Genomic DNA, 14,244 nt, shown 5'->3' with positions numbered 1-14,244 from the left:
GACGTAAAGAAGTCTAATGCGCATGCCCCGTTCTTCTGTAAGATGAGCTTTGGCTTTTGGGATTTGTAGTTTCATGAAAGTTAAAGTTTTTTTTCGTTTTTGAGTAACGCAACTTTATCACTAATGAGCAAAACACACGGAACTTTAACAATACGTAGTAAAATATTGGTTTTGACAAGAGAAGCTCTGGTAGAAAAGTGTGAGGAGAATAACTGCAGACGCCATATGTCTTCTCTTCTTACTTGTTCTTTCGCTTTTTACAGTATTAGTTATTGGCTTTGCATAAGTTTTATTAGTTGTCGCCTAAAGCTAATTCTGGCGGCACACCTGGTGTTTTGAACCAGTTTTTGAGACGTTTTTAAGCAGTCTCTCAAAAAACAGATGCGTTTTTGACAGGTTTTACCAAGTATCTTAATTAAAACTGGTCAAAAACGCATCCTTTTTTTTGACGGACTGCTTAAAAACGGCCCAAAACTCGTTCAAAACGCCACCGGCCTAACCAAGAGATTTTAATGACCGGTCTGCAAGCCAAGGTTGTTGCCCATAGCAACCCGTCACAGCTCAGTTTTACTTCTCAACACCTGCCCGACTGCCGGAGGCCCCAGCAGGAGTCTAATCATTGGTGCGCCAGCCCGGGGGCCCCCCAACCAATAAATCCGCATCTGGGGGTGGCGCTGCCGCTCCAATAGCACCAATGATGACAGGGGCAGGACGGGGGCCGGATAGAAATGTGGCCCGTAGACCGTAGTTTGGGGACCCTGGTTATAGCCATATAATGCGACGCAAGTTAGAATACAAAAAATGTAGCTATAAACTGGCTGCGTACTTAAAGGGTTTTCCCACTAAAGAAATTTCTCACATCTCAATCCCCTAGTGATGTTAACACAAAAAAGATCATTTTAACCCCTTACTTTGCTATGTTACTCAGTGTTATTACTGTTCCTATCACTCTCTAGGCTGCTCATTGTAAGATTCCAGGAAGTGGGCGTGGCCTCTCTAGCAGACACATTACTGTATTATCCATCTAGTTCTGTGGGGTGACAATGTGGTTATTGGTACATGGTACAGGTGTATATACACTTTCATCTGTCTTCTGTACTAATACACTGGCAGAGAGAGACGAGACAGATCAGAGATGCCGTGAGTGTCTATGAGCTCCATGCAGGTGGCGGGGCTACAGCCACACAGCAGAGACAGAAGTTACAGGGTCATGTCTAGGAGCAACTGAAAAGTTGTACAGCAGAACTGATAGAGACAGGTTGGACTATACACCACTGGGTGCATTATTGCTGTACTATTTATCAGAGTCTTTATTATCCCTATTCTGCAACATCACTGTTTACATTATTCCTAAACTGTAACATGTCTGTGTGCATTATTCTTCTACTATATGTCTTTATTCTCTCTATACAGTGATGTCACTGTGTGCATTATTCTTATACTTTGACATCACTGTATATTATTCCTATACTATTGCAAGTGTCTTTATTATTTTTGTACTGTAACATCACTGTTACATAACTGTGCTATATCAGCACATGGTCTAAGCTTTGACACATAGTCTATTTCCACTAAGTAGTTCTGCTAAGCGAGAAAGCAGGTGAGACATGCTCCTGCACAGTTTAACAGCCAGTGAAGCTACAGCACATAGGGGCTCTGGTAATGCTCTTAGAGCTGTTCTGGCTCATTAGCCCCCCGCACAGCTGAGGGGGCACAGAGAGGCACACAGGTGCGCCTGCAACCCGATTGGAGGGTCGCAGGAACACCCATGACAATAACGATATGACCAAAAATACCAGGATCGCAGCATATATTGAAGAACATGGAAATAGAGTATATCAGTGGGAACTACACTATATTACTATATGTAAATGTTTTTGTTCAACATTAAATTAGCATTTTTATTCATCGAAATATAAGACATCCCCTGAAAATAAGACATATTGCGTCTTTAGGAGCAAATATTAATATAAGACACTGCCTTATTTTCAGGGAAACAGCGTATCACTATTTTATGGCCACCTTACAGGTGTGTGGAGACGTTAACACTTGCACTTGTAAAGACATTGTAAACATGGTGTTAACAATAGTGTAATTAGGCAAATCACCTCTCCTAACACTTCAAAATGCAATAAAAACACAACCAATACGCACCGCATAAATGCGCCCTTAAAGCCATTGATGCTCCACTAGGGCATTTTGGGAAATGCTTAAAAACGGCCCAAAAATGGGTTCAAAAACACCACGTGTGCCGCCTGCCTAAAACACCTGGTGCTGTCCCTGTTTGTCAGCTTTGCAGGACATAATTAATTAGATTGTACACATGCCATGAGACATAGACCATCAAGATGTATTTCACATTGTACTCGCCGCTCCGATGTTGTGCCGGTGTTTTCTCTGGTGATCCTTTGTGTCCCGGCTCTGCCTGGGACAGGCCCTGGGGTTGCTGGGGCGAGCCTGCAGGTATTGCATTGCTACAGAGTGCAGGTAGCATTGCACGGGTCGGAAGCAATTAACCCACATGTGTAATGATGTATCAGGTGTTATTCTCCCTCAAAACAGTAGCACTAGGCTTCACGTTGTGCGTTGCGTTTTCCACTGGCTTCAGCCTTGATCCCGTGCTAAGGTTACATTGCATTTCCACTACATTTGCTAAAACACAATGGGGGACATTTACTATGGCGTTTCCGCCAGTTTTGTGGCGCTCTCACCACATGTTCTGCTCTCAGACCTATTTATTATCTGGCGGCTCCAGAAAAAATGACTTTTTCCATCTGCTCCGACTGTTCTCCGAAAAGGGGCGTGGCTTTGGCGGAGTGGAAACTCAGACACAATTACTATGTGTCGCAGCCATTTTTGGGCGCTGTAAACTGACGGAAAGTAGACCAAAAGAAAACTGGTCTAGCAGGGACTGTTGGACACATTTCTGGGGCTCGGGACAGATTTTGGTCCCAGGGACAGAAAATGGTCTCGGCGCCAGAAATGTCTCTGCACAGCTCTACAATATTACATGTGTGTCTTCTTACCGAGAGCAGGTCGGTAACAAAGCCAATGCAGACACCGACACAGTAAGTAAATGTCCCCCAATGTAACCTCAGCATGTGATCAAAGCTGAAGCCTTTGATATGCATCAAAAAACACAACACATCGTGTGCATGCACCCTGAGGACGCGTTCACACGTTGCGTTTTGGTTGCGTTTTCATTGCGTTTGAAACGCATATACAACAGCTGAAGTGAGGTAATTTGCCTAATTACATTACCGTTTACGTTTGTAAACGCAATGTTAACACATGCGTTAACGAAACGCATGTGTTAACACTTTGTTAGCGCATGCGTTAACATCGCGTTTACGATGCGTTTTGTAAACGGAAACGTTAACAGTGATGTAATTAGGCAAATCACCTCTCCTCAGCTGTTGTATATGCGTTTCAAACGCAATGAAAACGCAGGTAAAAACGCAACGTGTGAACACAACAATAGCGTTCTGCGTTCTGCTTGCGCCGCGTTCATAACGCGACACTAGCGCACAGGGGGAGGAGTTTGGGGCGATCGCATATGCGTTTCCAGAGAAACGCATGCGATCGGGTTATGCGAACGTGCCCTGAGGCCTTGCGTTTACTATTACGTGGTGTTTGCATTACGCTTATGCTGTGTTTTGCGTCATGATTGCACTTACTCTGCGTTTGCGTATCACTTACGAAGCACTTGCATCGCTTTACGCTTATGCGGCGTCTGCGTCACGTTTATGCTAACGTGGGGCTCTAAAAATGTTGCCTCGAAAAAAATTTTAAAAATTTGGAAAACATGCAGTTCAATTTGTGATCTTCCTAACATCGTAATAAAACAAAAGGACAAATAAAATGTCACCAACACAGAGATGGGATAGGGGAAGTATGAATTAGTAACTCATTTGGGTAGTGAGACTATCAGTTTGAAAATCTGAACATTTTGAATTGTGAAAATAGCTAAATATTTCAGAATTTTTGGCAAATTCCCTTTTTTTCATAAATAAATTCAAAATATATATATAATCAGAGGCGCTACTAGAGTGCTAGAGGGCACTGCTGTCCCAATATCTGCTCTCTGCCATGTAGTCATAATGTACGGTCTGTCAACTAGTTTTTGCTTTACTCTTTCCTGTATACATTCTGTACAATTGGATTAATTCCAACTGCAGTTTGGGGTAATAAAACGAGAAGCTACCCATAATAAAATGTTCAAAATAGCCCCCCCCCCCAACATGTTTTGTCACTGATGTGTCGTCATCAGGCTGTGGGGGACATTATATACTGGGGGCTGTGGGGGACTTTATATACTGGGGGCTGTGGGGGACATTATATACTGGGGGCTGTGGGGGACATTATATACTGGGGGCTGTGGGGGACATTATATACTGGGGGCTGTGGGGGACTTTATATACTGGGGACTGTGGGGGACATTATATACTGGGGGCTGTGGGGGACATTATATACTGGGGGCTGTGGGGGACATTATATACTGGGGGCTGTGGGGGACATTATATAGTGGGGGCTGTGGGGGACATTATATAGTGGGGGCTGTGAGGGACATTATATACTGGGGGCTGTGGGAGACATTATATACTGGGGGCTGTGGGGGACATTATATACTGGGGGCTGTGGGGACATTATATACTGGAGGCTGTGGGGGACATTATATACTGGGGGCTGTGGGGGACATTATATACTGGGGGCTGTGGGGGACATTTACTGGAGGCTGTGGGGGACATTATATAGTGGGGGCTGTGGGGGACATTATATACTGGGGGCTGTGGGGAACATTATATACTGGGGGCTGTGGGGGACATTATATACTGGGGGCTGTGGGGGACATTATATACTGGGGGCTGTGGGGGACTTTATATACTGGGGGCTGTAAGGGACTTTATATACTGGGGGCTGTGGGGGACATTATATACTGGGGGCTGTGGGGGACATTATATACTGGGGCCTTGGGGGACATTTACTGGGGGCTGTGTGGGGCATTATATACTGGGGGCAGTGGGGGACTTTATATACTGGGGGCTGTGGGGGACATTATATACTGGGGGCTTTGGGGGACATATATTGGGGGCTGTGGGGGACATTATATAGTGGGGCTGTGGGGGACATTATATACGGGGGGCAGTCGGGGACTTTATATACTGGGGGCTGTGGGGGACTTTATATATTGGGGGCTGTGGGGGACATTATATACTGGGGGCTGTGGGGGACTTTATATATTGGGGGCTGTGGGGGACATTATATACTGGGGGCTGTGGGGACATTATATAGTGGGGGACATTATATAGTGGGGGCTGTGGGGGACATTATATAGTGGGGGCTGTGGGGGACATTATATAGTGGGGGCTGTGGGGGACATTATATACTTGGGGCTCTGAAGGACATTATATACTGGGGGCTGTGGGGGACTTTATATACTGGGGGCTGTGGGGGACATTATATACTGGGGGCTGTGGGGGACATTATATACTAGGGGCTGTGGGGGACATTATATACTGGGGGCTGTGGGGGACTTTATATACTGGGGCTGTGGGGGACATTATATACTGGGGGCTGTGGGGGGCATTATATACTGGGGGCTGTGGGGGACATTATATAGTGGGGGCTGTGGGGGGACATTATATAGTGGGGGCTGTGGGGGACATTATATACTGGGGGCTGTGGGGGACTTTATATAGTGGGGGCTGTGGGGGACATTATATACTGGGGGCTGTGGGGGACATTATATACTGGGGGCTGTGGGGGACATTATATACTGGGGGCTGTGGGGGACATTATACACTGGGGGCTGTGGGGGACATTATATACTGGGGGCTGTGGGGGACTTTATATACTGGGGGCTGTGGGGGACATTATATACTGGGGGCTGTGGGGGACATTATATACTGGGGGCTGTGGGGGACCTTATATACTGGGGGCTGTGGGGGACATTATATACTGGGGGCTGTGGGGGACCTTATATACTGGGGGCTGTGGGGGACATTATATACTGGGGGCTGTGGGGGACATTATATACTGGGGGCTGTGGGGGACATTATATACTGGGGGCTGTGGGGGACTTTATATACTGGGGGCTGTGGGGGACATTATATACTGGGGGCTGTGGGGGACATTATATACTGGGGGCTGTGGGGGACTTTATATACTGGGGGCTGTGGGGGACTTTATATACTGGGGGCTGTGGGGAACATTATATACTGGGGGCTGTGGGGGACATTGCATACTGGGGGCTGTGGGGGACATTATATACTGGGGGCTGTGGGGGACATATACTGGGGGCTGTGGGGGACATTATATAGTGGGGGCTGTGGGGGACATTATATACTGGGGTGTGTGGGGGACATTATATACTGGGGGCTGTGGGGGACATTATATACTGGGGGGTGTGGGGGACATTATATACTGGGGGCTGTGGGGGACATTATATACTGGGGGCTGTGGGGGACATATACTGGGGACTGTGGGGGACATTATATACTGGGGGCTGTGGGGGACATATACTGGGGGCTGTGGGGGACATTATATACTGGGGGCTGTGGGGGACATTATATACTGGGGGGTGTGGGGGACATTATATACTGGGGGCTGTGGGGGACTTTATATACTGGGGGCTGTAAGGGACTTTATGTACTGGGGGCTGTGGGGGACTTTATATACTGGGGGCTGTGGGGGACATTATATAGTGGGGGCTGTGGGGGGCATTATATACTGGGGGCTGTGGGGGACATATACTGGGGGCTGTGGGGGACATTATATAGTGGGGGCTGTGGGGGACATTATATACTGCGGGCTGTGGGGGACATTATATACTGGGGGCTGTGGGGGACATTATATACTGGGGGCTGTGGGGGACATTTACTGGAGGCTGTGGGGGACATTATATAGTGGGGGCTGTGGGGGACATTATATAGTGGGGGCTGTGGGGGACATTATATACTGGGGGCTGTGGGGGACATTATATACTGGGGGCTGTGGGGGACTTTATATACTGGGGGCTGTGGGGGACATTATATACTGGGGGCTGTGGGGGACATTATATACTGGGGGCTGTAAGGGACTTTATATACTGGGGGCTGTGGGGGACTTTATATACTGGGGGCTGTGGGGGACATTATATACTGGGGCCTTGGGGGACATTTACTGGGGGCTGTGGGGGACATTATATACTGGGGGCTGTGGGGGACATTATATACTGGGGGCTGTGGGGGACATTATATACGGGGGCTGTGGGGGACATTATATACGGGGGCAGTGGGGGACTTTATATACTGGGGGCTGTGGGGGACTTTATATACTGGGGGCTGTGGGGGACATTATATACTGGGGGCTTTCGGGGACATATACTGGGGGCTGTGGGGGACATTATATACTGGGGTCTGTGGGGGACATTATATACGGGGGGCAGTCGGGGACTTTATATACTGGGGGCTGTGGGGGACTTTATATACTGGGGGCTGTGGGGGACATTATATACTGGGGGCTGTGGGGACATTATATAGTGGGGGACATTATATAGTGGGGGCTGTGGGGGACATTATATACTGGGGGCTGTGGGGGACATTTACTGGGGGCTCTGAAGGACATTATATACTGGGGGCTTTGGGGGACATTATATACTTGGGGCTGTGGGGGACATTATACACTGGAGGCTGTGGGGGACATTATATACTGGGGGCTGTGGGGGACATTATATACTAGGGGCTGTGGGGGACATTGCATACTGGGGGCTGTGGGGGACATTATACACTGGGGGCTGTGGGGGACATTATATACTGGGGGCTGTGGGGGACATTATATACTGGGGGCTGTGGGGGGACATTATATAGTGGGGGCTGTGGGGGACATTATATACTGGGGGCTGTGGGGGACATTATATACTGGGGGCTGTGGGGGGACATTATATAGTGGGGGCTGTGGGGGACATTATATACTGGGGGCTGTGGGGAACATTATACACTGGGGGCTGTGGGGGACATTATACACTGGGGGCTGTGGGGGACATTATACACTGGGGGCTGTGGGGGACATTATATACTGGGGGCTGTGGGGGACATTATATACTGGGGGCTGTGGGGGGACATTATATACTGGGGGCTGTGGGGGACATTATATACTGGGGGCTGTGGGGGACATTATATACTGGGGGCTGTGGGGGACATTATATACTGGGGGCTGTGGGGGACATTATATACTGGGGGCTGTGGGGGACATTATACACTGGGGGCTGTGGGGGACATTATACACTGGGGGCTGTGGGGGACATTATATACTGAGGGGTGTGGGGGACATTATATACTGGGTGCTGTTGGGGGACATTATATACTGGGGGGTGTGGGGAACATTATACACTGGGGGCTGTGGGGGACATTATACACTGGGGGCTGTGGGGGACATCATATACTGGGGGCTGTGGGGGACATTATATACTGGGGGCTGTGGGGGACATTATATACTGGGGGCTGTGGGGGACATATACTGGGGGCTGTGGGGGACATTATATAGTGGGGGCTGTGGGGGACATTATATACTGGGGTGTGTGGGGGACATTATATACTGGGGGCTGTGGGGGACATTATATACTGGGGGCTGTGGGGGACATTATATACTGGAGGCTGTGGGGGACATTGCATACTGGGGGCTGTGGGGGACATTATACACTGGGGGCTGTGGGGGACATTATATACTGGGGGCTGTGGGGGACATTATATACTGGGGGCTGTGGGGGGACATTATATAGTGGGGCTGTGGGGGACATTATATACTGGGGGCTGTGGGGGACATTATATACTGGGGGCTGTGGGGGGACATTATATAGTGGGGGCTGTGGGGGACATTATATATTGGGGGCTGTGGGGAACATTATATACTGGGGGCTGTGGGGAACATTATACACTGGGGGCTGTGGGGGACATTATACACTGGGGGCTGTGGGGGACATTATATACTGGGGGCTGTGGGGGACATTATATACTGGGGGCTGTGGGGGGACATTATATACTGGGGGCTGTGGGGGACATTATATACTGGGGGCTGTGGGGGACATTATATACTGGGGGCTGTGGGGGACATTATACACTGGGGGCTGTGGGGGACATTATACACTGGGGGCTGTGGGGGGACATTATATACTAGGGGCTGTGAGGGGATATTATATACTGGGGGCTGTGAGGGGATATTATATACTGACATTACTTCCTGTAGAGACATATTTATGTGGGAGAATTACTCAGTGGGGATTCCTGACATCTCTTTGACGCACCTTTCCTCATTGATTATTGCTCTATCACTTTTTTCACGGCACATGATGAGTTCCCAGGTTGTAGTCGTGTGACTTCCTCATTTCACATCACTTTAGGAACAATCCGCAGGGAGTCCTGGATCTGCATGTACTGACAGAGATAACAGGTCAATAAGCTTTAATCAATAATAGGTAATGCTCCAGATTATCAAAGAATCTCCATAGGTTTATTATCTTTTATTAATGTAGCAACCTACCTGTTAACCCCTTAACGTCGAGGCCCTTTTTTGTTTTTTGCATTTTCATTTTTCACTCCCCACCTTCAAAAATCTATAACTTTGTTATTTTTCCGTGTACAGATCTGTGTGACGACTTGTTTTCTGTGTAACACGTTGCACTTCATAGTGACGGTATTTATCATTCCATGCCGTGTACTGGGAAGCTGGAAAAAAATTCCAAATGAAGTGAAAATGGTTTAAAAAAAAACGCATTTGCTCCATATTCTTTTGGGCTTGGATTTCACTGAGCGCCCCAAATGACGCGTCTACTTTATTCTTTTGGTCGGCGCGATCGCGGAGATAACAAATTTGTGTAGGTTTTATAATGTTTTCATACATTTACAAAAATGATACCTCCTGCACAAAAACAAATTCTTCATTTCGCCGTCTTCTGGCGCTAATAACTTTTTTATACTTCCGTGTACGGCGCTGTGGGTGGTGGAATTTTTTGCGACTTTTGATGACGTTTTTTAATGCTGCCATGCTACTAACATGTTTATGATTTTACTGTTTATTTATATTTATAGCAGTTTTAGGGAAAGGGGGGTGATTTGTTTTTTTTTTTCTTACATTTTTTACATGACATTTTTTTTTAAACATTTTTTAAATTTTTTTTTTTTTACTATTTTTCAGACCCCCCTAGGGCAGTGGTGGCGAACCTATGGCACAGGTGCCAGAGGTGGCACTCAGAGCCCTTTCTGTGGGCACTTAGGCCATTGCCTCAGGACAGAGTTCACCAAATAGGACCAAATCCACCGAATCTTCCTGCAGTCCCAGGCAACTGCTCTCAGCGCTATTTTAAAGCGACACTTCATTGACTGTTTGGAACTGCGGGGAAAATGGAAAGGTTTTGACAGAAGATCTTTGGAGGTTCTCCTGTTGGACCAACCATTCTTTCTGTAGAGAGAGACCCTGGAGAGAAGCTACAATGATGGTCTGAATTTGCCCTCCTTCTTTCAACTGTATTGGTGGCCTCAGGCGGCTGATACAATTAAAAGATGTGGAGGAACAGGTTACAATGAGTTACTGCTTAAAATACCATGTTGGCACTTCACGGTAAATAAGTGGATTTTGGTTTTTGGGCACTCGGTCTCTAAAAGGTTCGCCATCACTGCCCTAGGGTACTTTAACCCTAGGTTGTCTGATTGGTCCTACCATATACTGTCATATTCCAGTATGGCAGTATATGGGGATTTTACTCTTGTGCAAATCACACATTGTCATAGATGGGATAAAATCAGACAGCCTCAGGTCTTTGTATGACCCAAGGCTGTTACGGGTCCTGTTCGCTGCCCCTGATGACTTCACAGGGGATGGCGATCAAATCCTATATGGCGGCGCCCACGCGCTGCTGGGATTTAAATGCTTCCGGCAGCTTTACAGGGTTTACTCCCACCTTGTATAGAGAGGGCTCAGCCTGTGACCCCCTCTCCATATACAGTACCTGCAGGGGTTAATCTTTATGGTGCTGACGAAGAAGGCCCCAGATTCAACTATCTCCTCTAGCTCAGCTGCTCCGGTCATCTTGGGTGCCACAGGGGTGAAACCTACCCCGTTGTAGTGATCCGTTAGAGCCCCATCACTGAGACACCCAATGTGGATATTGCTTGTCATCACAGACAACCCCTTTAAGAAGTTCTTACATATAAAGGGTTTTTTGGGACTAAACATATTGATTATACCCATTAACCCTTAGATCAGAGGGTCTCAGCAGCTAATGGACAGAGACTAGAACAGGAAGCGGACAGCTCCACTCTCTCTATGGTGGTCAGACCAGGTTACTGCGCATTCATTTCAATGAGATAAGAACCTGGATGTTATTGTAGGTCATAAATGACATCATCTTCCATTCCTGAGGGATGAATGTTATGTGAAACAATAATATCCTTACAGTTCAAACCTGATTATTAATTCTATTAGGCCAATTGTGGGTATTCTGAAAATTGTTAATACTCAGTATACTCTGTGCTATGTTGTGTATTTTCAACCACAATTTATAATGTATTCAAAAAAAAAATTACATTCTCTGTTAAAAATAGTTAATGGGGGTCATTTACTAAGGGCCCGATTCGCGTTTTCCCGACGTGTTACCCGAATATTTCCGATTTGTGCCGATTTTCCTGAATTGTTTTTGGCCCACGCGATCGGATTGAGGCGCTTCGGCGCTGGCATGCACGCGACGGAAATTGGGGGGCGTGGCCGAACGAAAACCCGACGGATTCTGAAAAACAAAAAATTGGTCGCACGGGCCATACTCACATGCACCAGGAGGAGATCAGTGAACTCCGACACACTTCGGTGGACCTCGGCGCAGCAGCGACACCTGGTAGATATCGGGCGCAGGACCTTCATGAATCGCCAGAAGACCCGAACGCTCGTCCGAGAAGCCGCCGCTGGAACGCGAATGGATCGGGTAAGTAAATGTGCCCCAATGTGTCAGCCAATCCTTTGCAGACGAGCTTCACATAACCTTCTCTATGGGGGTCATTTACTAAGGGCCCGATTCGCGTTTTCCAGACGTGTTACCCGAATATTTCCGATTTGCGCCGATTGTACCTGAATTGCCCCGGGATTTTGGCGCACGCGATCGGATTGTGGCGCATCGGCGCCGGCATGTGCGCGACGGAAATCGGGGGCGTGGCCGAACGAAAACCTGACGGATTCGGAAAAACCGCTGCATTTTAAAAAAAATTGTGTCGCGAAAATTTCATTCACCTTCATCCAGGATAGGCCGGTGTATTTCGAGGCATTCCAGCGGACTTTAGCGCAGCAGCGCCACCTGGTGGACGGCAGAGGAACGACCATCATAAATCCCGGCCGGACCCGAATCCAGCGCAGAGAACGCGCCGCTGGATCGCGAATGGGCCGGGTAAGTAAATCTGCCCCTATGTCTTTGAATGCACATGTCCAACTTTTCAATGTTTCATTACTTTTTGAAAAAACTTGAGGCTGAACTTCAAAACTCATAACAGGTGTTTGATCCATTGATTCATCAATCAATTTCCTGGTTCGATTGCAGTACATATTTTAAACAGTCCTCCTCATCATGCTGTTCACATTTTGACATCATCAATTCGACTCCTAATAATTGATTTAACATTACCTTGTCATTGTGAAGCTTCAAGCAGGAAGTAACAGAGATACCAAATCAACAGACAAAAATATCAAGAGCCAAAAATTCATCCAAAGTCTTGAAAAATACAAACTTTATTCATATAATAATCAAAAACATCTCAGATTACATGCAAAGATTCCAGTGCAAAAAACTATTGTCCGGTTGAACCATTCATATACAATGAATGTTTTATAAAAAGCCTAGGGGTAAAGTACAGTAGATTACCATTTACCAGATGTTCGTTTGTAACTAGGGCTCGTCTGTAAGTAGAGGTCGTCTGTGTTCTTAAGTAGGGGAATGCCTGTAGTCCCTATTAACCCTATAGGTACACTTCATGGTCGAGCAACGCGACCACTTCCTAGCCGTAAGTACAAAGTATGAGGCATATTTTGGGCACTTCTTGTCTTTTGTAATGTGTAAGGCTGTGGGTGTATTAGGGAATATAACTCTATTAAATCTTCTGCATCACTTTATGAATTGGAAAGTAAAGACCTCTAGTCCAAAAATGTCTTTTACCTCACCCGCCAGAGATTCCTGACTATAAAATGGCCGCAGCTGGAGGGTCATGTGATCTTATCTGTCCATGAGCAATCGCCCTGCCAGGACCTTATGATACTATTCATGAATACAAACTTGCACATAACCCTATAACCCATGATCAGCGTCCGGTTATGAGGGATCGGTCCTGTCAGACAAATCTGATCGGCTACTATTAGGAAGTGACTTCTAGACTGGATCTGGGGGAGGCTCTGGATGTTGTGTATCCGGACTTTTCTAAAGTATTTGATACAGTGGCGCATAAAAGGTTGGGAAATGAAATGGGACCAGGGAGAAATCTGTGTAGCACTTGGCTTACTACTGGTTCATTGCACATTGTCAGATTGGGTTGATGTTACGAATTGGGTGCTACAGGGGTCAGTATTGGGGCCACTTCTTTTTAATATTTTTTTACTAATGACATGTATAGGGTTCATACAGTATCACATCTAGTAACACTTTTCCCAGTGTAACCAATATAAAAATCGTGTCAACACACTGGGTCTCATTTACTAAGGGTCCGAATGCCGCACTTTCGTCGGGTTTCCCAAATATTTCCGCTTTGCGCCGAATTGCCCTGGGATTTTGGCGCATGCGATCGGATTGTGAAGCATCGGCGCCGGCTTTCACGCGACAGAAATGGGGGGGGGGGGGCCGTAGCCGTCGGACAACCTGACGGATTCGGAAAAAATTTAAAAACCTATTTGTGTCGCAAGATCAGTACAGGAAGAAGAAGGTGAACTCCGGCGGACCTCGGCGCAGCAGCGACACCTGCAGGATATCGGGCGCACGACCTTAGTGAATCCCGGCAGACCCGAATCAGCGTAGGACAACGCGCTGCAGGATCGCGACTGGACCGGGTAAGTAAATGTGCCCCAGTGTATATTATAGTAACACGATCCCCACAATAGCCCATATAATAACAGTGCCCACCAGTAACCAGTAGTAATGGAGCCCCCACAGTAGCCAAAAAAAAAAAAAACAGTACTCATTTGCACAGTGATGATGTCATTGCATGTTCCTGTGCCGGCTCAGATGCATCACACTCATAGGCC

The 14,244-nt window shown here is 47.2% G+C and overlaps 1 protein-coding gene across 1 annotated transcript in view; it reads left to right on the top strand.

The window, feature by feature from the left end:
* The first annotated feature begins 14 nt into the window (after positions 1-14).
* The window catches only part of LOC140106100 (uncharacterized), a 69,741-nt gene continuing 55,511 nt past the window's right edge, over positions 15-14,244 (top strand). The window contains exon 1 of the mRNA XM_072130335.1: positions 15-37. The gene's annotated coding sequence lies outside the window, so the exon portion shown is untranslated. The remainder of the gene's footprint in view (positions 38-14,244) is intronic.

Source organism: Engystomops pustulosus, chromosome 11, assembly GCF_040894005.1.
Source record: "Engystomops pustulosus chromosome 11, aEngPut4.maternal, whole genome shotgun sequence".
NCBI classification, from domain to species: Eukaryota; Metazoa; Chordata; class Amphibia; order Anura; family Leptodactylidae; genus Engystomops; species Engystomops pustulosus.
Note: the sequence above shows the minus strand (reverse complement) of the source record. Positions and strands in the feature narration are given on the sequence as shown.